Here is a 25,981-nt window from a genome sequence, read left to right as displayed (position 1 = left end):
TCCATTCCAGGGCTGGAGTTCTAACAGCGATCTGGGTTCGATGCCTCTGTCCCTCTCGGAGAGCCGGGCAAGCTACCGAGAGTATCTCACCCGTATGGCAGAGCCTGGCAAGCTACCCATGGCGTATTCGATATGCCAAAAACAGTAACAACAAGTCTCACAATGGAGATGTTACTGGTGCCCACTCGAGCAAATAGTGGGATGACAGTGACAGTGATAGTGTAATCCATTGTTTGTGTATTTAACTGTACCATTTCATTTTTCCAAACTGAAGAATAATATCTTGATTCATCCTTAAATTCCTATCATTCATAAGTTCATATGAATTTATATAATATAAAAATTTAATAAAAAGATAAATAAGTTTGCCATGTACTCTCATCCTCAAAAAGAAGTTTAAATAAAGAAAAGCACATTGGAAATAGAATTGCATGAGGATTGAAATTGGGCTAAGAGGTGACACAGTCCTTTTTATTATGAATGCCAAATTTAATGAAAAGAGAACTTTGTCCTTAGATAAATCTTAATATGATCTGAGTTTAAAAATAAAATCAGCTTTATTTATAACTCCAGTTCTATCAACTCTATAAATAAGAAATAATATATCAAATATCTAAGAAAGGAATGTAACTGTCTTAGATAAAATCAACCTTACTGAAATTTGTAAAAATTCATTTTTAAGTTTACATTATTTTCAGCTTCTGTGTGGAAAAATGCTGATTATGCAATGTTATAGAAATCATAGAAAACTGTGTTTCGGACATAGTATGGCACCATTATATGCCGGAGCATTGTATCATAGAGTGAAAATATCGGTGTCTGTTAACATCAAACATTATCCCTCTCAGAAGTATTCCAAAATTAGAGTTGAACAGATTCATTTAGAACAAATAAATCCTAATGTTTTAATAATATTAGGAATATTAAATATTTCAAAATAAAACATTTTAAACATTTCTAAGCTGAGGCCTGAGAAATAGTACAGGCAAGGCAAGCAACAAGTTAACCGTGGTTCTACCCCCAGTGCCACATGTGGTCTCCTGAGCACAGAGTCAGGAGTAAGTCCTGCACACAGCCAGGTGTGGCTCAGAGTTTCTTAAGCCCCAAGAGAAAACATACCTACTCCATGATTTTTTTAATCAGGTCCACACAGTGGGAAGCCCAGGATGGCTCCCAACACACTCAGCTGTGAGCTCTCTCCTCACTCCCCTGTGACTTATTGATACATCATCTCCTTGAAAACTGAATGAAGATGGACTTCAAATAGAATAGGAATATAATTAAATTAAATAATCAGGTGAATAAAACGCCAGAAAAACAAGATGAAATCCTCAGTAAGATTAGGATATAAAATATTTCCCATTAGGTCTATGCCCTTTCAGAGGTTGCTATAAATTTGGCTTTAAACAGCTTTTCAAATTCCTATAAATTTTCACACTACTTAAATTTAAAACACTGGAGCCCCCATTAAGTTTTAAGTTTAACTATTAATGCTTCTTAGCACATAGCTTTTTCACACATGGAATGTGTGAGATCAATAAGTAAATACTCAAATGTAATTCTAATATCTTAGAGATGAATTACATACTCATATGTAATTCTAACATCTTCCTCTTACAAAATGTTAAATATTCTATACTGAGATGACCAAGTCTATGCTGACCTACTATTCAAACAGATAATTTTGGCCTGGGCTTAGAATGCAATAAGTAAATAGGTATGGGGGCTGGAGAGATAGCACAGCGGGTAGGGTGTTTGCCTTGCACGCAGCCGACCCAGGTTCAAATCCCAGCATCCCATATGGTCCCCTGAGCACGGCCAGGGGTAATTCCTGAGTGCAGAGCCAGGAGTAATCCCTGTGCATCGCCGGGTGTGACCCAAAAAGCAAAAAAAAAAAAAAAAAAAAGTAAATAGGTATGTATTTTGGATTGAATACCTATAAGATTATTGGTAAATAATCTTAGAGAAGGTTTTTCTTTTCTAAAAGCAAAAAGGTAATGAAATTATATTACTTTCAATGAAACTATATTAATAACTTCAATAAAAGCAAACAAATTGTAAAGGATCAAAATTCTTCACTGAGAATTGTTTATTATACAAAGATAGGAAACCCTCTTTGAATATTTTCTTCTAAACAATTATAGCATAGATGTATACTATTAAAAGTCCAGCTAAAATTACACACAGGTTCTAAAAAATTTAGGGAACTTAAATTTAATTTGTTAGAAAAGTGAGACACTTGAGCCAGAAAGATAGTACATAGGTAAATGTGTTTAACTTTGACACCCAATTCAATTCCAGGCATTGAATATCCATGAGCACAGAGCCAGGAGTAGGCCCTAAACTCAGTCGGATATGGTTCAAAAACAGAAGAAAGAGAAGAAGAGATGGGAGAGGAGGGGAGGTAAAGAGAAGAGACACTGAAAGACAATTGAAATCCATCTATACTTCTGTGACCTGATTTATCAAATGATACATATATCTCTTTGTTCCTGAATCTGCTAATCACAGGATAATTAAACAAAATTTGACTTGCTTCATATTTACTAAATCTGAGAATGCTTTTTGGGCCATGATGGTACTCAGGGCTTACTCATGGGATGCTAGGGACTAAACCAGGATCCACCATGTGCAAGGCAAGTGCTCTACCAGCTGTTTATTCTTGCCAAACCAGGTAGAAGGAAGTTATTAACCTATAACAAAAGTTTATCTCTCATAGTATGTGAAAAGTGCTTTTGTTCACAATGATTTATTACATTTAATATTTCAACATCAATCCCACCACCGATACACCTTCCCACCACCATATTTCTAATATTTCCACCTAACACCCCCAAAGCCTGCCCTAAAGCAGGACCTAAGTAATTTTTTGGTAATTCTTATTATGAATAATCTGCTAAAAATGATCTAAAAATTTCCTCTAGAGGAAAGTGTGTGAAGATTCTTGTATTCCATCCTGGAGCCACTAAGTCCTTGTTTTGATATATCAGTGCTATATCAAATGAGAGTATGAGATGTCATGCCGCCACAAATGCAACCACACACTCCAGGAATTCAGCTGTGAGCACGGCAGCAATAGAGTTCTGTAGGTTTTCAGCTGACAGTCTGACGGGGTAGGTGGCAGGACTCATCTGCCCCCACTCCAGGTGAGACAGCCTGGCGTGGGATCTGGAGGCATGGCATCTCTGTGGCATGTTGCTCTGTGTTGCTTCCTTCAGAGAGATTTATTTGTGAGTTTCTGGATCGTGGCAAATTATGAGTTGACATGGCGCCAGAGGCAGTTCCTGGGTGTGACTGCCAGGCTACTGGAAGCACAGGGAGATTGGAGTAGTTGGCCTTTTCCTGACTCTGTGTGAGCCTGGAGATTTTAGTCACAAGTTCCACCTACCTGGGTTTTTCAGCAGATTCTCTCATGGATGAGTCTCATCTGAGCCTGTGTCACTGAAAATGGTTGGTTGTTTTTTTTTAAGTTTTAAAGTTTTCAGAAACTAAAATGTAACTTGTGGTTTTCAGATCTTGGTTTTATGACGCTCTTCATTTTATGATGCTCTTCGTCTCCCAATATCTCTGCCTGGTCTTGAGTACAGACGGAATCTAAAGTGAAAATAATGAGACAGAAATATTCATTTTTTATGCAGTATTGAAGTTAGGTTACAGTAATAATAACACAATTAATGATGCTAGTTTCTGGAAGGGAGTGTTGATGGTAAATTCCTCTAGATCCTATGCTTTTTCTTTTAGTTCTAACAGATAAGTTTACTAAATTAATATAAGGAGTCAGTATTCTGCTTGTTTTTTCCCCTTGGTTTTGGAGCCACACCCAGAAGTGTTCAGAGCTTACTCCTGATTCTGTGCTCAAGAATCAATCTAGACTATGCTCCGGGGGCCATATGTGGTACTGGGGGATCAAACTCAGGTCAGACATGTGCAGGGGAAGTTCCCTAATCAATGCTCTATCACTGTGGCCCCAAGTATTCTGCTTTTAGGGGGCAGGGGCAGCTGCTGGGTCACACCTGGTGGTGCTCAGTGTTTACCCTCGGCTCTGTTTCCAGGGATCACTCTGAGGTGAGTAGTGGGGGGCGTTCCTGGGTGCTGGGGATCAAATTCAGATCATCGACATGCAAGGCAAACACGCTACCCTATGTACTACTGCTTTGGCCCCAGTATTCTGTTTTTAAAAATGTCTTTTTTAAGTGCCTCCAGGCAAAGTTCCTATGGCCCCTCAAATATATACATATATATAAGGAAGATTTCGTTAAACCTTATTTTAGTCAAGACACTCAAATCCCCAGAAGAAACTCGACCAATTGGAAACTGTATAGAAAGTTGAGAGATGAGGAGTGTATGTGTTGGGGTTAAGGTTATAAGCCCAATCAGAAGATGTATACAGGAAAAATGTATGAAGACAAATAGCATTCATCTTGCCAGGAAAATAAATCAGAACCAAAAAAGTTCCCGATGTATAAATCCAGGAGCTTGTTTATGCCAACGTGAAAATAGCTAGCAAAATAACTTTCAAACTATTTTTAGATTTGACCTTTTTTTTTCTGCTAGCTACATACGAAGTTCAAAATACATGAGAATATGAGAAAATGAATATTATAAATTCAGGTCTGGTTAGCTCATGTGATATTAAAAATGAACAGTGGAACCAGAGTAACAGTGGCAGGTAAATTGTCTGCCGTGCATACACCAACCCTGATTTGATCCTCAGCATCACATGTAGTCCCCGAGTACTGCCAGAAATAATTCCTAAGTGCAGATCCAGAAGTAACCAATGAATATTGCTGGGTTTAAAAAAAAAAAACTAAAAATGTACAGAAAATCTAATGCATAAAGTAGTTGACCTTTGCAATAGCATCAAGTCATGTACTAGGAAAACCTCCTATGAAGTATTTCTACTGTGAAGTGATGGAAAGGGAGTTTACTGATCTAGCAAGTCTGATGTGTTAATTCTAGTAGTTCTCAAGATGGAACTCCCTGCCTCAAATCTAGAAACTGTCTCTTGCTGGTCTTTCTCTTGGTTACCGAAACATTTAAATTAAAAAATTTTAATTTAAATTTTTTTAATTTAACTCATTTTTCCAGACTCATATCAAGAATGTTAAAATTTTACCAATATTGAGAAAAATGATCCAGATGCCAAAATTTAAAAATGACTCCATAAATTGTTGGGACAAATGGATGGCCATCTGGAGAGAAAAAAAATGAAGTTGGATTAAAACTTCACACTTAACACAAAGCTAAACCCAATATGATCAAAAGTTTTAATGTAAAAAATGTAAAGCTAAAATTTCTAGGAAAAAAAATAGGATGGTGTTTTACAATCTCAGGGTAGAAATGGTCTTCAAGAAACAAAATCTGGAAGTCATTTTAAAAAGAGATAAATTTAAGCATATTGAAGTCAAAACCCAACTGCAAGGCAATCTGTCTTAGTTCATGTGGGCTACTATAATAAAATGTCACACACTGTGTAGTTTGTAAACAACAGGAATTGATTTCTCACTGCTGTGGAGGCTGAGAATCTCAAGATCAAGGCCCAACAGATTCGATGATGAAAATAAACTTCCTGGTCATAGAAGGTCATCTTTTCACTGTAACTTCACAATGGAGAAGGGAATTCTCTCAAGTCTCTTATAATGACCCTGGTCCCACTTATTAGGGGTTCTCTGCCTTCGTGAACAAAATCCCCCTGGCCCCATAAAGGATCTCTGCTTTATATCTTTGTTGTCAGATTTCAGAAGGAAAACGGAAAAGGGGAAAAGAGATAAACACTCAGCATAGCAATATCATAAGCAGAATATATGAGCAAAGAAAAAACAATTTTGAAAACTCTATTACAAATAATACATAAGAAGCTGCTCCTAAAATCTATTCAGAAAATTAAATGGATCTCAAATATTTGAAACCATTTAACTTTATTCAAACAAAAAATGAATATAAAAACCATACTATTTTTCTTATTTTTAAATAAGTATCTTAAAGTTTAATGTTACACAGTTATACAAGAAGTACTTAAACATCTCTGGTAGGAGTGTTAATTGGTACAACTCTATGGAGGCCTGCTTGGCATTGTCTTGCAAAATGTAAAATTAATGTGCTCCTTGGCCGAACAGTTGTACTTCTTTAAATATTTCCTTTAAAAAGAATATTTACCCAATACCCATCTGATAAGGGATTAATATCCAGAATATACAAGACACAAGTAGAATTGTACAAGAAAGAAACCTCCAATCCCATAAAAAAAAAAATGGGAAGAAGAAATGAACAAAAGCTTCCACAAAAAAGAAATACAAATGGCCAAAAGGCACATGAAAAAAATGCTCCACATTGTTAGTCATCAGGGAGATTCAAATCAAAACAACAATGAGATATCATCTCACATCACAGAGACCAGCACACATTCAAAAGAACAAACACAACCTATGCTGGCATGGATGTGGTGGAAAAGGGACGCTCCTTCACTGTTGGTGGGAATGCTGACTGGTCCAGCCTTTCTGGAAAACAACATAGATATTTCGTCAAAAACTAGAAATTGAGCTTCCATATGACCCCGCAATACCACTTCTGGGAATATATCACAAGGGTGCAAAAAAGCACAGTACAAGTGATATCTGCACCTCTATGTTCATTGCAGCACTGCTCACAGTAGCCAGAATCTGGAAACAACTCGAGTACCTGAGAACAGATGACTGGTTAAAGAAATTTTTGTATATATACACAGTGTTATACTATGCAGCTGTTAGGAAAGACAAAGTTATAAAATTTGCTTATAAGTGGACGGTCATAGAGAGTATCATGCTAAGTGAAATGAGTGAGAAAGATAGGTACAGATATAGCATGATTTCATTCATTTATAGAATATAAAATAACACAATATGAGACTGACACCCAAGGACAGTAGGCACAAGGGCCAGGAATATTGCTCCATAGTTGGAAGCCTGCCTCATGAACTGTGGTAGAAGGCAGCTGGAATAGAGAAGGGATCACTAAGTCAATGGTGATTGGAGGAATCATTCGGGATGAGAGATGTGTGCTGAAAGTAGATAAAGGACAAAACATGATAGCCTCTCAGTATTTACATTGTGAACTATAATGCCCAAAAGTAGAGAGAGAGCATGGGGGAAATTGTCTTCCATGGAAGCGGGAGGAGGGCTGGAAAGGGGGGTGTATACTGGGACACTGGTGGTGGGGAATGTGCACTGGTGGAGGGATGGGTGTTCGATCACTGTATGACTGAGACTCCGACATGAGAGCTTGTAACTATATCTCACAGTGATTTAATTGGGCTGGGCTGGTGATTTCATTAAAATAAATAAATAAATACATAAAAATCTAGAATGTAAGATGTAGGTATGTATTAGAAATCAACTTCTAATTAAAAAAACACTAAAGAAAAATTCTGACAGTAAAAACTATTTCAAAAATATATATTGCTACCTATAATAAGTGTATTGTGGCAAAATCTATCAAATATTTTAAATGATACAAAAAAAAACAAAACAAAGTCTTCTTTAGCATTCCTTTTGTTTGTTTGTTTCTTCGTCACACCTGGAAGTGCTCAGGGCTGACTCCTGGCTCTGTGCTCAGGGATCACTCCTGCAAGACTCATGGGACCGTATATACAGGGTGCCAGGGATTGAACCCAGTTTGGTGTGTGTCAGGCAAGCACCCTCCCCTCTGTATTATCCCTCCAGCCCTCTTCCTATAGCATTCTTACATGCCAAAAGACACATTTACAGTGTTACTTGCTAAGCATTGCTGTAGAAATTTCATTAAATATATTGAAACATATTTATAAGAATATATTATATACAAATTTATAAATATATTATAGCATCTAAATAAGCATCTAAAAAAGCCTACATGGCTTTTTTATTTTTTTTCTTTTTGGGTCACACCTGGCAATGCACAGGGGTTACTCCTGGTTCTGCACTCAGGAATTATCCCTGGTGGTGCTCAGGGGACCATATGGGATGCTGGGAATCGAATCCAGGTCGGCCGCGTGCAAGGCAAATGCCCTACCCGCTATGCTATTGCTCCAGCCCCTACATGGCTTTTTTTAAATGTCTTTATGAAAAAGGTGAAAAAGCAAATTATAGAACAGTATATGTTATATTTGGGCTTTTAATTTATTTAGACACCATGATTTGCAAAGTTGTTTCTAATAGAGTGTTTTGAGTCCTCAGTGTTCCAACATCACTTTCACGACCAATGTGACCTTCCCTTCCCACTGGGCTCCAGTTTCCCACCCAATTCACCCCACCCCAAGTCTGCCGCTTTAGCAGGAACGAAAGAACTTATTTTATATGATTTGTTACAACAAAAGCAAATGCAATTATCAAAAAATACTTCAGCTAAAGAAAATCTGTGAAAATTGTTGTATCTCACAATGGGTTATGGAAGTCATTGTCGAAGGCTCCCCTGAGCTAGCTGTTCCTGTCTGAGTCTTCAGTGTGGTTGTGTTTATTTCTTGAACTTGGTTGGCGTCTAGGCTAGTCTGCTGAGCTTCCCCTGGGCTGTCAGTACTGTGGGATTTGGAGGAATCACTCCAGGATCTGTAGGACTGGTGAGTCTCAGCCCATCCCCGTCCCAAAGGCGCCCAGTTTTCAGCACGCAGCTTACCCACGAGCCGCACGGGCTTGGCTGGGTGGAGATTGGTCAGGAAGCTGTGACGCCGGGCGGTGTTTACATGGTGGTGGCCACGGGATGTGGGTCTTGGGTTTTATTTTTTACTTATTTATTTATTTTTTTGCTTTTTGGGTCACACCTGGAGATGCACAGGGGTTACTCCTGGCTCTGAACTTAGGAATTACTCCTGGCGGTGTTCAGGGGACCATATGGGATACTGGGATTTGAACCCGGGTCAGCCGCGTGCAAGGCAAACGCCCTCCCCACTGTGCTATCACTCCAACCCCTTGGGTTTTATTTTTAAGTGAAGACTTATATTCTCTTTTCTTCCTTAATATAAAGCATTTCTAGAAGACTGTAGCACTGTCGTCCTGTTGTTCATCGATTTGCTCAAGCAAATCGGATGGGCAGCAGTAACGTCTCCATTGTGAGACTTGTTATTGTTTTTGCCTATCCAATACGCCATGGGTAGCTTCCCAGGCTCTGCTGTGCGGGAGAAATACTCTCAGTAGCTTGCTGGACTCTCCGAGAGGGACGGAGGAATCAAACCCGGGTCGGCCGTGTGCAAGGCAAACGCCTATCCACCATGCTATCACTCCAACCCTTCAAAATCTCATGATAGGGGCCTGGGCCTACTACAGTGGGAGGGCGATTGATTGATCCTCAGCACAGGCTCTCTGTCAGGAGTGACCCCTGATCATAGTACCAGGGTAAACCCTGAGCACTGTAGCCCAGAAACAAGAAGAAAGGGAAAAACCCATGAAAACAGTTAACTTTTAGAGAGACAAGGAAGTATTGCTCAGACTAGGATAGAGTGCAATAAAAAGAAATACTTTCTATTAGTCCTGCTTAGGAATTATCTTATGACTAAGTTATGACCAAGCCTATTTTAAAATAAAAAGTTTATAATCTCATCCTTTATGAATTTCAAAATTAGTTTTTCTGTAGTTCATAGGAGAAAATTAATAAATTTCTAATTTTATTTCTTTGTTTTTTATAACACCATGATTTACAAAGGTGTTGATAATACAGTTGTTTTAGGTATTCAGTGTCCCAACACCAATCCTACCCTCAGTATGACCTTCCTTCCACTAATGTCCCCAGTTTCCCACCCACCATCCAAACCTGCCCCCTTTGTGGCAGAGATTTAGTTTATAATGCTTGTTATGGGTTGGAGCAATAGCACAGTGGGTAGGGCGTTTGCCTTGCATGCAGCTGTCCCAAGTTCAATTTTACCGCCCCTCTCGGAGAGCCTGGAAGCTACCAAGAGTATCTCGCCCGCACGGCAGAGCCTAGCAAGCTACCTGTGGCGTATTCAATATACCAAAAACAGTAACAACAAGTCTCACAATGGAGACGTTACTGGTGCCTGCTCGAGCAAATCGATGAGCAACAGGACAACAATACTACAATGCTATAGTTATTTATTTTTACCATATTCACATGTATACATGCACACACTCCCACATCTCTTAAACTGGTAAGCCAAGTTGTCTACAAAACCACTTGCAGAAGTTCAGTTAAACGAATTAGATAAGATCTTTTTATCTTGACTTAATCAGATGAACAGTCTGTGTTCCAAAGCAAGTGTGTACTATGGTAATTCATGTGAAACCTGCTGTGGGCTGAGAGCTGTCTGGAGAGGGACTGTCAAGTTTCCTGACAATGCCCACTCTTGCCTACACTGCTGCATACAAGTCTACATCACATACTTGCTACCGGAGTAAAGCAGCTGTTTCCAATACAATATTCTGAGTCATGGTACTCAAAACAGTGTGAATTTGAAAGAAGTAAACATATTTACAATCCAAAAGATTAACATGCTTAAAATTAATTTTTTAATTTATGAAGTTTGTGCTTAAGATGTGTTAAGATGTGTTAAGACCTCCTCCACTACACAACTGCCGCCATACACCAGGCTGATTTTTCCGGACTGCAAATCAGTCACGCAACACATCATAAACACTTCCTTCCCATTTTCCATCATTACTGCACCACATTTGATGGGGCTCAAATATGGTGTGAACCATCAGAACACCTATAATGGCTATTGGAGGCCACCCTAAAAGCCTCCATCCCTCTTGGAGAGCCCAGCAAGCTACCAAGAGTACCGCTCCCACACAGCAGAGCCTGGCAAGCTCCCATGGCATATTCAATATGCCAAAACCAGTAACAACAATGGGCCTCATTCCCCTGACCCTGGAAAAGCCCCCAACACGGCAGCATTGAGAAGGACGAACAAGGAGCGGCTGATAAAATCAAACTCAACTGTCAAAATGAAGAAGGTCTAAAATGACTGTTAGCACTTTTAACATACATATGCTGGCATCGGAAGCATCCATCGAGGACCTGATGTTGCAAGCGCGGATGACCAAGTACAATGTCATTAGATTGACTGAGACGAGAAGGCATCGAACACATCATGCTGTTTTCGACACTGGAGAAGAACTGTTCCTCAGAACATGGGACAGTAGAGGCGTCAGTGGTGTTGGTGTCCTCGTCAACACAAACTTGGCCATGAGCATTTACTCGTTCAAATGCCTAACAACCGAATTGGACACTTATGTTTGAATAGATGTGGCTCATTGCCGGCAGTTTCTATCTTCATTGTCTATGTACCAACACCCAACTATGACAAAGAAGAAATTGAGAAGTTCTACAAAGAAGACCACACCTTCTATAAGGTCATTGTTGGTGATTTTAATGCCAAGATAGGACCTAGAAGGTCACCCAAAGAACTCCACATCGGGATCCATGGCTTAGAATGGAATGAACAGGGTGAGAGACCTCTGAGTTCATCATATTGACCAAGACCATCCATAGTAACTCGCAGTTCCAGAAGGCCAAATCTAAATGCTGGACATGGGAGTCTCTGGGTGGACAATTCCACAGTGAAATTGACTACATCTTATTCTATAGATGTTTTTGCCTGATGGATATCACTGTTGTCCCAAAATTCCAAATGGGATCTGACCACCATCTCCTTTGTGTGAAATTCTACTTCATGGAGTGGGGAGAAAGGGCTGCAAAGTTTAAGAAGAGAACTCCCAGAACGACCACCAACTGGGTGCCCTTTGGCAGTACTGCAGCAATATGGGAAGATGCTGTCATTGAGAACATCAATGAGGAATATGATCGACTTGTTAAGCACATTCATCATTGTGCGAGGAATGCAGAGGGAGAGAAAGCCATAAAAAGTTGCCTGTCTTCGGAAACTCTTGAGCTCATTCGCCAATGTGGTCTGGCTAGAGCCTCAGACAATCACAGCTAATGTCTGAGCTCACAAAGCTGTGCAGAGAAGCAATCAAGGAAAACCTCAAAGAGAGAACAGCAGTGTTGACCGAAGCAGCAGAAGCTGAGAAAAGTATTTGCAACACCCACCTGTTCTTCGCCAACTATAAGATCGAGATGACTGCCCTCCAACCTCCTGATGGATCTATCACATCTTCCAGAAGGGCAATGGAAAAGGTTATCCATGACTTCTCCTCGGATCTCGTTGATAGCCACGTCCATCTGCCCACATACCAAATTCTGCAGGATGGATATGTCGTTCCCAGCATTCTCCCTTCCGAAATCCAACATACCATTTCGTTGGTAAAGACACATACAGCACCCGGTCCAGACAAGGTCAGACTGGAACACCTGAAGAATCTGCCGCCAGTACTCGTCAATACACTGGCTCAGCTCTTCACACGCTACCTGTCTGAATGCAAGGTTCTGTCACAATGGAAAACTGCAGGACTGTTCTGTTGTAAAGAAGGGAGACATCCATGACATCGGCAACTATTGCCTGATCTGCCTGTTGTCTGTCGTCTACAAGTTATTCACTCGAGTCATCCTGAATAGAATAGGCAGAACACTAAATGAAAGACAACCATGTGAGCAAGCCAGGTTCTGAAAAGGATTCAGCACAATCGACCATATCCACACAGTGACCAAGCTCATTGAGGTTTCGTGAGAGTTCAAGATGCCGCTCTGTCTAACGTTCATTGATTTAAAGAAGGCCTTTGATTTTGTTGAGACTGAAGCGGTCATCGAAGGCCTAGCCAAACAAGGCGTTCAAACTCAGTACATCAGGAGCCTCTGTGATCTGTATTACGGATTCACCACCAGGATCTCAGCATTCTACAAGGAAGTGATCATTGACGTAAAGAGAGGGATTCTGCAGGGTGACACTGTTTCACCGAAACTCTTCAGTGCCACCCTCGAGAATATCATGCGATGACTGGAATGGGAAGGAATGGGAGTGAAGATAGATGGTCAGCAACTACACCACCTCCGCTTCGCAGATAATCATTCTTATAACACAAATATCAGCCAAGCTGCACGAATGCTGGCCAACTTTGACCGTGAGTGTGGAAAGGTCAGACTGCAGCTGAATCTCACGAAGACAATGTTCATGAGAAATGAAGTAGTACCTGATGTTCCATTTGCCCTCAATGAAATGAACATCTCTGAATGCAGCAGTTATGTGTACCTGGGTCGAGAACTCAAAATGACAAACAACCTGGCACCTGAACTGCACAGGAGGAAGAGAGCAATGTGGAACGCCTTCAAGAGCATTGAAGAAGTTGTTAAGAGGACAAAAAACCTCCAGCTCTGGGCACATCTTTTTGACCCCACGATTCTTCCTGCACTAACGTACACCTCAGGGATCTGGGCCCTACACAAACAGGATGACAATGCTATTTGGGTATCCCAAAGAGGAATCGAAAGAGCTATGCTTGGAGTATCACATTTTACTCAAGTGAGAGAAGAAATCCAGAGTTCTGAACTCCATCGACAGTCAAGAATCAGGGACGCTGTCTCGTTTGCCAAGGCGTCAAAAATCAGATGGGCCGAACACGTAATTCGATTTAGAGATGACCGCTGGACTAGAGCTGTTACCTACTGGGTTCCAAGGGACATCAAAAGACCGCGTGGATGCCCACCTACGAGATGGTCAGACTTCTTCGTCAAGGCCCTGAATGAATGGTTTGAGGCTCTTCATGTTCCTGGAGTGAGCAGATGCCACTGGGCTACACTAGCATGCGACAAGGACAAATGGAGATATTACTGGCACCCGCTCGAACAAATCGATGAACAATGGGATGACAAGTGACAAGTGTGTTTAAGATGACTGCAATGAACTAAAAGTATCCACCCAAACTCATGTGTTAAAATCCTAATATTTTATCCTTGTGAGTTGGATTAATTTACAAATTAAAAAAAGACCTGAGAGGTCTCTCTTACCCTTTCCACCGTGGAAGGAAGCACCAAGGCTGTCATCAGTGAGTCAGGAAGCCCTCAACAGATCCGTCAGCACTTGGATCCTGGACTTCCCAGTCTCCAAACCCGAGAAAGGAGTTTCTGTTTCTTTCAATCACCTGGTCTGTGGTATTCTACTATGGCAGCACAGATTATATTTTTCGGTCTTCTCCCTGTGGTCCATTACCTTCCAAGAGTAATATAAAATGGAGTAAGTCTTCAGAATAAAACACATTTTTGGTTTGTTTTTCCAAACATTAGAAAACTGGTGACCAGGGAGATGGGTTAGGGTGAGTGCAAGGTTCTCGCCCGGGCCTCCTGAGCACGACAGCCTGGGGCCCTGGGGCCCCTGAGCACCGCAGAAGTGGCCCTGGTGGTCTCTGGCAAGTAGCACCAAGTAGCACTCAAGTAGCACCTGTCCTAGGGTCTCAGCTTCCAAGTGTCTGCCAAGTCAAGGACCACCAGGAATTGCCTCAACCCCCTGAGCAACACTTGGGAAGCCCCTCCACTCCTGCAGTCTCCCCCAGCACACAGACATGCGCAAAGAAACTAGAAAGCAGATGGGCACAAGTGGTCCCATAAATCAAAACAAACAAAACAAAAAGCCTGGCTCCAAACACTCATAGGTTAAAGTTGCAGTGGAAGTCAGAATACTCAAAATCCAAGCAGTTCTTAAAAAAAAAAAAAACAAAAAACACTTTTTTTTATTGAATCACTGAGATACAGTCATTCAGTGATGAAATACCCATCCCTCCATCAGTGTGCATTTCCCACCACTAATGTCCCCAATATCCCTCCCCCACCCCCACACATTCCCACCCTCTGGCCCCGTGGAAGGCACCTTCCTACTTTTGGGCATTATGGTTTGCAATATAGATGCTGAGAGGCCATCACTTCTGGTCCTTGATCTCCTTTCAGCACACATCTCCCACCTCGAGCCTGCAACCATCACTGCCTTAGTGATCCCTCCTCTATCCCAGGTGCCTTCTCCCCCAACTCATGAGGCAAGCTCTTAAAGAGATGCAACTCCAGAGTGTGAGGCCTGTTTGGGCTTCCCCTCCCCCTTCACAGGGCTGGATTCCCCAGGCTGCATTTCATCCAGCCCCTGTAGAGAGAGAAAGGCCACAGTAATCACACCTCCTTCCTGCCAAGGAGCAAACCTGTCTTTTGTCCTCTTCACACCAGAGAAACCACATTGTCCTTTGTCCCTTTGGCACCAAAGAGCCCTTCCTTGTGACTAATTGAGCCCAGTCAGTATCATTCCCATAAAGAAGACGTCCTTAGGAGGCTGCCTGCCTGCCCACCCTTGCCCGTCTCTAGACTGTACAGAATTCTTAAAACAACTGCTACCCACAGTACTGCCAACTTACCTAACCCCTTCTCCCTTAATGCAAAGGAGGAAATATTTACAAAATCACACCAAAAGTACTATAACTCAGACCTCTACATCCCAAACTGCCTATTGGTTTTTTTTTTTTTTTAGTTTTAAATTTTTATTGACTCATTGTGAGATACAGTTGCAAAGTTGTTCATGGTTGGGTTTCAGTCATGCAATATTCCAACATCCAGTGTGTTTCCCACCACCAGTGTCCCCAGTTTTCCTCCTACCCCCTCCCCACCCCCACACCTGCCCCTATAACAGGCACTTTTCTTCTCTCTTTTATTTAATCTTGAATATAAACAGGCAGCTAAACTTTTGAGGGAAACTAACAGCATGGAAGAAAGATATAAAAATCATGAGAGGAGAAGGAGAATGAAGTAGCATGGGGGAGGAAGAAGCAGGAGGAGAATCAGAGGAGAATGGAGATGGGAATGGAATAAACTGCAACTGAGACCAACAACAACAACAAAAAATCAGTAAGAAACACACAGCAATAGACTTTTAAAAATATGATAATAAGAAATAGAGAAAAAATTTATAAATGAAATGTAGTATTCCCAAGGAGATTCAGAAGAAATTTGCAATATAGGCTTCTATAAAAAAAAAAGATCAATAAGGAAAAAGAAGACTTTAAAATCTGATTACCAAAAGACAAAAAATAGAAAAGCTAGGTAACAGAGTTAATAGAATGATTAAGGTTAAAGATCAAATTGGAGGTCTTGAAAATAAAGTTGCAGGAATGATATATATTACTCAAGAATAAACCATATATAGAAAAAAATCTAATAGAAGAAAATGTAGCTAGAAGAGAAACTGGAATGCTCAAAATTAAAGCATTCACTGACTACTGATGGGCATGAAACAAAAACACTTTATTTCAACACATCATGATCATGTTTTAGATTTTGATAATAAGGATAAAATAGTAAACTCCAAGAATTTTTAAAAATAGAAGCTTAAAAAATAGAGAAACAGACCATTACAAAGAAAATAACATTAAGCATCTCAAAGGCAACACAAGTTTTCACAGAACATAAACAGAAAACAATTCTTTATTAAGGATTCTATATTGAGATTATTCACCAGGATCAATATAACCATTGCTTTAAACATTTTCAGGCTTTTAGTATGGTTAATATTTATTAAATTTTCATCATGCACCATACACAGCTCTAAACTGTTTGCAACTGTTAAATTATTTAACTCTAAAAACAATCTAATTTATTTGGTATTAGTATTATCCAGAAAACTGAGACCTAGAGAATATAAGAAAGTTTCTGAAGATCATGTCAGTCATAGCAGGCAAAACAAGGCTTTTTAACAGCTGAATACACACCTTGTGAACAATGGTACCACTTCAGGCACTTGGGAAATTTACCCCATGTAGCCTTCTTGAAAAATGAAATTATTGAATCAGAGAGATAGTCCGGCAGATAATGCACTTGCTTCTACTTGCAGCCAATAAAGATTAAATCCCCAGCACCACAGAGTCCTCTAGGCCCCATCAGGTGGGTTTGAGACTGAAGAAGGCTGCCAACAGGTCAACCTGTACCTGAGGGGCGAGTGCATCAGCAGCCTGATGGTGCCTTCAGGCTTCTTAATACTCCAAAACTGCCGCTGTGCCTTTGGCCGGACCCCAATAACTTGGGACCAAGTTTACCAAGAAATTAAAAGGTCAAAGTTAGGTATGTGGGAGCCACACCCGCAAACCATCTCCGCCTTACCTATCAAGCTCATTTATTGGCCTTATCTCAGAGATCCATAGATAAATCTTGAAAGAGACCAAAAGGCACAGTTTACCTCAGACCACGCATGGCTGAACAGACTGGGGTAAATCTGAGGGGGCAGGTTGGCCTGTGCCTGCCCAAGCAGAGTTCCTAGTAGCCGCTTGCTTCCACAATCCAAAATCACCACCATTCCCCCAGCCTGACTCCACTATCTCAGGATGGACCTCACCAAGATATAATCTGCTGAAAATTCGGGTATGTGGGTTTGTGACTGAAATCTCCAGGATTTCACGGAGTTGGGGTGGGCTACCTCCCCCCACTTCCCAATACACATGGAAGCACTGGCAGTCACCCCCATGAACCAACTCCAGCGCCACCCTGTAAACTCTATTACTGGCCTTGCTTCAGAGACCCATAAGTAAATCTTGCAAGAGGTCAAAAGCCAGAGACACAGCAGCGAGTCCCAGAAGACACCCAGAACCAGAGATCTCTCCAGGCCCCATACTGAGCCAACCTCACAAGAGCACCCCAGATGGAGCAGGTGCAGTCTCCCCGCCTACTCCAGATGGAAGCCCGGCGACCAAGAGATTCCTCAGCAAGGTCCAGGTATGCGGGTTCCAGGACTAAATCTCCATACCACATGGCAGCAGAGGTGCTGGACTGTCCCTTCCCAGGGTCCCCGCTGGCTAGTTGGACTGGCTGTTACTGCAACAACTTGGCCCCGGGCACCATCTTAGCACACCAACAGTCCTGTCCAGATGTGCCCAGTTGAATCCCAAAACGGATTAGTGCTGGCAGAAATGTCTCTGGACCCCAACTATTTACAATCTAGGATCCCAGAAGCACACAGCTGCAGCACCCAAGATATTCAAAACGAGCAATGGACAATAAATAATCTAGCACCTGCCCTGGGCAGGCAGGTTGAATGGTGGTGGGAAAATTTGAGCGAAACATAATGCCCAAAAATAGAGACGGAGTATTGGAGAAATTGCCTGCCATGGAGGCAGGGTGAGGACTAGGATGGGGTGGGGAGTGGGGCAGATACTGGGGAAACTGGTGGTGGAAAGTGTGCACTGGTGGAGGGATGGGTGTTAGATCATTGTATGGCTGAATCTCAAACATGAAAGCTTTGTAACTGTATCTCACGGTGATTCAATTAGGAAAAAAGTAATATGGGGTCCATGCTCAATTCAATCAACTTAATAAATGGCTGAATAAAAAGCAGTACTCCTACATTAAAAAAAAGACGAAAGAAAGAAAGAAAGAAAGAAAGAAAGAAAGAAAGAAAGAAAGAAAGAAAGAGAGAGAGAGAAAGGAAGGAAGGAAGGAAGGAAAGAAGGAAGGAAGGAAGGAAGGAAGGAAGGAAGGAAGGAAGGAAGGAAGGAAGGAAGGAAGGAAGGAAGGAAGGAAGGAGAAAGAAAGAAAGAAAGAAAGAAAGAAAGAAAGAAAGAAAGAAAGAAAGAAAGAAAGAAAGAAAGAAAGAAAGAAAGAAAGAAAGAAAGAAAGAAAGAAAAGGAAGGAAGGAAGGAAGAAAAAAGAAAGAAAAAAGAAAGAAAGAAAGAAAGAAAGAAAGAGAGAGAAAGAAAGAAAAAGGAAGGAAGGAAGAAAGAAAGAAAGAGAGAGAGAAAGAAAGAGAAGAAAAGAGAGAAGGAAAGAAAGAGAAGAAAAGAGAGAAGGAAGGAAGAAAAAAGAAAGAAAGAAAAAAGAAAGAAAGAAAGAAAGAAAGAAAGAAAGAAAGAAAGAAAGAAAGAAAGAAAGAAAGAAAGAAAGAAAGAAAGAGAGAAAGAAAGAAAAAGGAAGGAAGGAAGAAAGAAAGAAAGAGAGAGAGAAAGAAAGAGAAGAAAAGAGAGAAGGAAAGAAAGAAAAAAGACAGAAAGGAAGGAAGGAAGGAAGGAAGGAAGGAAGGAAGGAAGGAAGGAAGGAAGGAAGGAAGGAAGGAAGGAAGAGAGAGAAGAAAGAAAGAAAGAAAGAAAGAAAGAAAGAAAGAAAGAAAGAAAGAAAGAAAGAAAGAAAGAAAGAAAGAAAGAAAGAATGAAAGAAAGAAGGAAAGAAAGAAGGAAAGAGAAAGGAAGGAAGAAAAAAAGAAAGAAAGAAAGAAAGAAAGAAAGAAAGAAAGAAAGAAAGAAAGAGAAAGGAAGGAAGGAAGGAAAAAGAAAGAAAGAAAGAGAGAGAGAGAAAGAAAGAAAGAAAGCAAATTTCTTCAAAACCATTTTACTTCACAGAAAATAAATGGAAGGAATATAAAAATAATAACAGTAAAATTAGAGCATATATATTTTTCCAAATAAGAAGAAATTGGAAAAAGAAAGGCAGTTGGCAACTCAGTTTTTTTTTCTTTTTTTGGGTCACACCTGGCGATGCACAGGGGTTACTCCTGACTTTGCACTCAGGAATTACCCCTGGCGGTGCTAGGGGACCATATGGGATGCTGGGATTCGAACCCGGGTCAGCCGCGTGCAAGGCCCTACCCACTGTGCTATTGCTCCAGCCCCAGGCAACTCAGTTTTGAACTTTTTTTTCAAACAGTCATACAAATGTTTCTGTTAATTGAATTCAATTCCACAACCTCCTTCTTTAATGTACAAGATTTACATAGATAATATTTTAAATGTAGATTATTGGATTTCCAATTTTGGGGGAAATTGTAGAAAAGGCCTGAAAAGCAAGTATATATCTATAGAATAGAAATGAAAGAATACTGCTCTTGTTAATATTCCATTATGGAACTGTTAGAGTAAGATAAGAAGGGGGAATAGGATGCTATAGTCAGGGAAGAAGAGTTATAAAAGCACCATTATTTAAGAAAAATCAGGCATTAAATATAATCATAAAATAGCATACACTTTTACATAATAAAATAGATAAAAATATGCCAACTAAAAACTTGGAAGTAGAAAGAAAAGAGAAAGATAAATATTAAAAGTGCACTGATATTTTATCCCTTATGACATAAAATCAATAGATATTGCTCAATTTCTTATTATATTAAAAACTTTATTAAAATGAAATATATCTATATAAATGTTCTAGGCCTGCTAAAATACAGCACCAGATTGTGTAAAAACATGTATTACACTTGTGGACCAGCACATCTTGAAAATTACTTTTTTAAAAACTAGAAATTTATTTCCTGACAAACTGGAGTCTTGATGTCTAATATTCAGGTTATCGGTAAAGGTGGGTTCTTCTGAGGTCTTCTTTACTCTGATGGCCATCTTCGTAGGAAAGACTCTTGATTCCAAGTGTTCTTTCTCTGTATATGTCTGTGTCCTACGCTCTTCTTATAAGGACACCAGACATATTAGATTATTCTCACCTTAATAAACTCATCCACTTTAATCACTCCTTTGAAATCAATTAAAATCTGAGCCACTGATGGTGATAAATTCAACACAAATGTTTCAAGTCATGTGTACAATTCAAGTATTGTAAGGAAACATTTAACAATTCTAATTAAAATTTAATGTCACTAGATCATCATCACGTCAGGCTTCAGCCAGACACTGACAGGAGTCAAAAGTACAATGCTAGGGGCTGGAGTGATAGCACAGCGGGTAGGGCGTTTGCCTTGCACGCGGCCGACCCCGGGTTGGATTCCCAACATCCCATACGGTCTCCTGAGCTCAGCCAGGGGTAATTCCTGAGTGCAGAGCCAGGAGTGACCCCTGTGCATTGCTGGGTGTGACCCAAAAGCGGAAAAAAAAAAGTACAATGCTATCATTAGGTGCATCAGTGGTATCAGAGACAGGGCCATGGGCCTGTGTCCATTACAGGTAGTCATATGTAGTTAAAAAGTTCTTCAAAGAGAAAAACATGAACACAAATCAATTCATATAACATCATCAGAGAGTGGGAAAAAAGTTTTAAAGTATATAGTTGAAGGAGTTTGTAGAGAATACTATGGCGCAAATAGCCAAATGACTAAAACAAGCTCTGAAGAGGGAGAATGTTTTACTGTTGTTGCTAGTTTGTTTTTTACCAGGTGCATATAAATGTTTAGTATTCAGTTAACAGATGGATGGAAGGACGAATGAATGGAAAGAGAGACCAATACTACTTTCAAAAGAAGGGATATTTGGCAGAAGACTGGAGGAAAAGTAAAAGTTATTTAATTGAAGAGAAAGACAAGAGAGCATTTCCTAGGTGATCTCACTATGTGTAAGCTGTAAAGAGGCATAAGGAAATGAACAAAGCCAAACAAAAACCTTTAGACTGAGCAATAGTTACCACCGAGGTTGAGGAGGAGAATGATCAGTGGATGGTGGTGAAGGGAGATTGGTACTTCGGTGGTAGAAATGGTGTGGTGACCTTTTTCAGAGCTTGTTTTAGTCATTCTGATTTTAATCTAGTAGATATCACTGGAGCGAGAGCACAGCCAGTAGGGCATTTCCCTTGCAGGTGGCCGACCCGGGTTCAATTTCTCCGCCCCTCTGGAGAGCCAGGCAAGCTACCGAGAGTATCCCGCCATACATGCGGTAGAGCCTGGCAAGCTCCCCGTGGCGTATTCGATATGCCAAAAACAGTAACAAGTCTCACAGTGGAGACATTACTGGTGCCCGCTCGAGCAAATCAATGAACAACGGGATGACAGTGACAGTGACAGATATCACTATAAACTCTACCTCTGGCTGTTTGCAAAAATTGACCCTAGTGGCCACGGGAATGAGATTTTCTGTCTTGGAGGCAAAGACTGGAAAGGAAAATATAAGTGGTCACCATAGTATTCTCTACAAACTCCTTTTATATTTTCAAAAGTTGTAAAATTGCACCCCTAAAATATATACGGTTTTATAAATCAGAAGGGCCTTAATTAAAAGTTCGTTTTTAAACAGTGACAGAAATAGTTAGAACCTAGTATACCATTAATAGGGAAAAAAAAAAGCTTATTTTGTCCGGGATTTTTGGAAACACCAATTTTAAAAGAAACCATGAAAATACATTGCACAGAATTGTGAAACACATATACACTTACAAAGGAATATTAAATTTGATGATTCTGAGGGGTTATTTTATTAGGCAATTACTTATGCAAAGGAGTTACTTTATCTCTGAGACACTCCCCTAGAGGAAAATTCATACTTCCTGTTTAAAGTAGTGTCTTTGCAATTTACATTTCAATTTTTTGTTGCAATAATAAAAACAATAGTGATTAAAAATAAAATCCTAAAAGCCTAGAAATGAGGATTTTTACAGTGATTTAAGAGAACGAAGACAAAGGACTGAATAGTAGGAGGCAAGTGAAGAATAGAAAAAAAAAATCAAATAGCAAACAATGTTGCACCAATATTTTGTTACATAAAATCAAGATGCTGGCTTGAGTTAGACACCAGAGTATATATCAGAGTACACCAGACAAATAAGGATAAAGAGAAAGAAGAAAGTCATGAAGTAAACAAACTCAAGTATGGACAGGTTAGTGACTTCGGTTAAACTGTGTGGTGGAAGCAGTTTTCCTAGGAAAAATCCCTTCCAATTCCATTGTGCTCCTTACTGACTCAAATCTTTGGGAAGGATCACAGAGACTGATGCTTCCTCTATCTTTTCAATTCTTTTAAACTTTGGTAAGTATAGGAAGGACATAAACATTTATAACTTACTAATTTATTACGTTTATTTTTAACTTATGGTTGACTGACATCTCTTCAAAACACTTCTTCAGAAGTCTTCCATGAAAACTTGAAGAATCTCTACATCACTTTCTTGTAATAGTCTGGTCTTGTTTTTCATTAGAATTTTTTGTTTGTTTGTTTGTTTGTTTTGTTTTTGCTTTTTTGGGGTCACACCCAGCGATGTACAAGGGTTACTCCTGGATCTGTTCTCAGGAATTACTCCTGGCGGTGCTCAGGGAACCATATGGGATGCCGGAGATCCAACCCCGCGGGTCAGCCGCGTGCAAGGCAAATGCCCTACCCGCTGTGCTATCGCTCCAGCCCCTCATTAGACTTTTCATAATTTGTAATACTTTATGTTCTTGGTCTTTCAAAGTATTTGAAAGTAGGTTATACATTTAATGAGAATAGAGGTTATATCATTTTTTGAATGTGGGACAACACAGTATTGGTACTGCATTCCCTTGGCAAAATTCTAGGATTAAAGGGTGGATGGATAGATGGATGAGTAAGAGCACTGACAGGAGGGAGAGCAGAAGGAAAGACTGGTGCAGATTCATTTGGTGGGCACGTAAATCTGTCAAGTCCTTTGCTATTTGTATTATTTATATCTATTATATTATATTGTAATATATTATATATATTATAATATCATATGCTATATTATATTTTATATGTTATATTATATTGTAATATATTATTATAATATGTTGTATTATAATCTATAATATATTTATACTTCTATAACCAAATATCTCCCATAGTGTTTGGTGAAGTATGGCTTCATAAATTTGCTGGCTATACCTAGATATTAAAGATATAAACATGAGTAGATCTCTGTTCTTGATTTTCAGAAGTAAAATTTAGGGAAGGATATGCATAAATTAATAACACATATACAGTATGTTAGAAAAATTAACTGAGCACTATCAAAACGCAAAGAAGAATGTGTTTGCTTGTAGAGTTCAAGTAAGTGTGCTAAGAAGGCTATTCTCGAAGAGCCAGCGTGCAGGAGGTGGTGACTTGTCTGGCATGATTTGCTCTGGCCAGCCCTGGCTAGAGACCCAGCACTGCCTAGGGCCTCCGAGCACCTCCAGAGGTCACTTCTGAACATAGAGGCAGTAATCACCCCTGACCACTGTTGGGTATGGCACCAAAAATATTAAGAGAAGAAAAAGGGTATGTTTGAGCTGAGGCTTAATAAAGTATGCAAGGAAACTTACTAAATAAAAAATAGAAGAAAGAGACCAGGGAGGTGGTAGTATGGCTAGAACACAATTCCTGCATGCACGGGACCCCACTTTAATCTCTGGCATGGGATGCAGTCCTGAGGCCTCACCCATCCCCAGAAATGGCACTCCTGGCTCCAAGCACTGCCCCCAGCATGGCTCTGGTGGTCTCCAGCAGCCCAGGACCGCAGTCACACTGCATTGTCAGGCCCTAGCACTGAGCCGCTCCAGCCCGTTTGCCAGGAGTCACCAGGAATGGTCCAGGGCCCTCTCAGTGCCACCTAGGGTAATCCCCAAAATAACCAGAAGATGGTACATAAAGATAAAGAAAAATTACTGAAGGGTACTAAATTATTCAACGTGGTCCCAAAGATGCAACCGAGCTGCACCAGATTAGGCTGGAACAAGCGCCAAGGCCCGACCATACTAGAACATTTGTCTCTTATGATGGCCCGATCTGAGATGACACGTGTGAGCATGACGTGATCAGATCTGCATTTCCGAAAGGTCGCTCCAGCCGAGGCGTAGCTGGTAAGCCGGAGGGTAACGGGGTATGGACGCCAGTTGGAACTCTCGTTGGGGTTAGACGTGGCTCGCAGTGAAAGAGGAAAGAGGGACGTGCACAGATTTCCGACCTGAGCACCTCAGTGAATTGTGAAAACATGACCGGAAAATTGAGAAAGAGTTGAAAGAGAACATTTGAGAATAAAGTGCCTTTTCCCCAGTTTCCTAGTGGGACAGTGATTAAGAAAGATGTCTGTGGCTCATTACAGCTGGTAGGAGTGAGAGGAGACTTGGCAGTGCGGGCCAGAGAAACGGTGCAGCAGGCACGGTGCTGTTCTTGAACGCTGCCCGCACGCTTGCCCCCCGCCAGGAGTGACCCCTGAGTGCAGAGTCAGGAGTAATTCCTCAGCACAGCTACCAAGACACCAAACCAAAATTTTTAAAATATATTTGGCAATGATCGGTTCATGGATGATAGTTTCAGGTAGAACAAAGAGGAACGTAGAAGAAAGAAGAAAGTGGAGCTGAGTGGAATGTGTTCAGTTCATTTCAGTATGGTATAAGGTTTACTTAATATCTGTTTTTTTTCAGAGATTTAATTTTAATAATTTACTTATTCACTCTGGTTGGAGAATTTGGTAATTGAATTTTAATAATGTCTGTGCAGTATTGCCACAGTGACTATTCATAACTAAGTGCCAATATTTTAAATGTTTTAATGATGTGTTTGTATAAAACATAAGCAACATGCTGCACAAATATATCTTTGATTTAATTAAAAAGTAAACACGTAGACATAGACAAACCTTGAAATGACTTCCTCCTTGCGTCTTCTTTCCTCTGCTCCTGTACTGATCTTTTTACTACTCAAATATTATTACAACTGTGCCCTGCTTATGAGAGAGAGAAAGTCACTTGGAAAATTGCCACTTTAAAGTTCTTAAAGGGCTGTTAGAACAAAAATCCACAAAACAGAGCAAGTTAATAGTTATTAGCATATTCATAAACTGAGACATAAGGTCAAATGCTTTATTTTCATTTCAAAATGAGAAGTCCCTACATTTGTCATCAATGATGCTTTTTATTCTAAAGCCAATAGACTCATGCTTAGTAATTTGAATAAATTCTCAAAGGCTTTTATGCTTTAAGAATTAGAACATGCAGAATAAATATTTTTAATAATCAAAAGTACTTGTCAAATTAAAATACTACAAGTCTTTAGAAACTCTCTAGTTGACTTTAATAAAATAAGCTGTTGTCCTTTAAAAACCTCATAACCTCATGAGGAAAACATCTCTCTATTAATTAATATTTGTAATAAAAATTATGACAGCGTCAGGCTGAAGTAATTTTCCAGCTAGTGTAATGGCATTCAAATATTCAAATTTTTGTTATCTTTTGTACTCTAACTTTTCAAAGAAGCATTGAGATACAATTTATTTTTTGCTTGATATTCATCATGAGCCACAAAACACCTCAATATAAGACTGGAGAAATATTATATGTCATCACTTAGAGCCAACTTAAATGTCACAACCTCTGTGCAGCCTTTCCTATCTCATTTCCAGTTCCATCTCAAATAAATTGCTTTTTAAAAATAAGTGATTGATTTATTAGAATGAAGTTTTTGTTAAAGATTAAATTAATTTATAT

At 40.0% G+C, this 25,981-nt stretch overlaps 1 long non-coding RNA gene across 1 annotated transcript; it reads right to left on the bottom strand.

Annotated features, from left to right (window-relative positions):
• Window positions 1–2,106: 2,106 nt before the first annotated feature.
• Window positions 2,107–25,220, bottom strand: LOC129405759 (uncharacterized). The gene is made up of 4 exons (XR_008630757.1): window positions 25,135–25,220; window positions 13,864–14,065; window positions 6,424–6,497; window positions 2,107–3,594 (listed from the first exon to the last, which is right to left on the bottom strand). It is a non-coding gene; the product is annotated as an uncharacterized LOC129405759 (long non-coding RNA).
• Between the last annotated feature and the right edge of the window lie 761 nt (window positions 25,221–25,981).

This window comes from Sorex araneus, chromosome 6, assembly GCF_027595985.1.
Source record: "Sorex araneus isolate mSorAra2 chromosome 6, mSorAra2.pri, whole genome shotgun sequence".
In the NCBI taxonomy this organism is placed as follows: Eukaryota; Metazoa; Chordata; class Mammalia; order Eulipotyphla; family Soricidae; genus Sorex; species Sorex araneus.
Note: the sequence above shows the minus strand (reverse complement) of the source record. Positions and strands in the feature narration are given on the sequence as shown.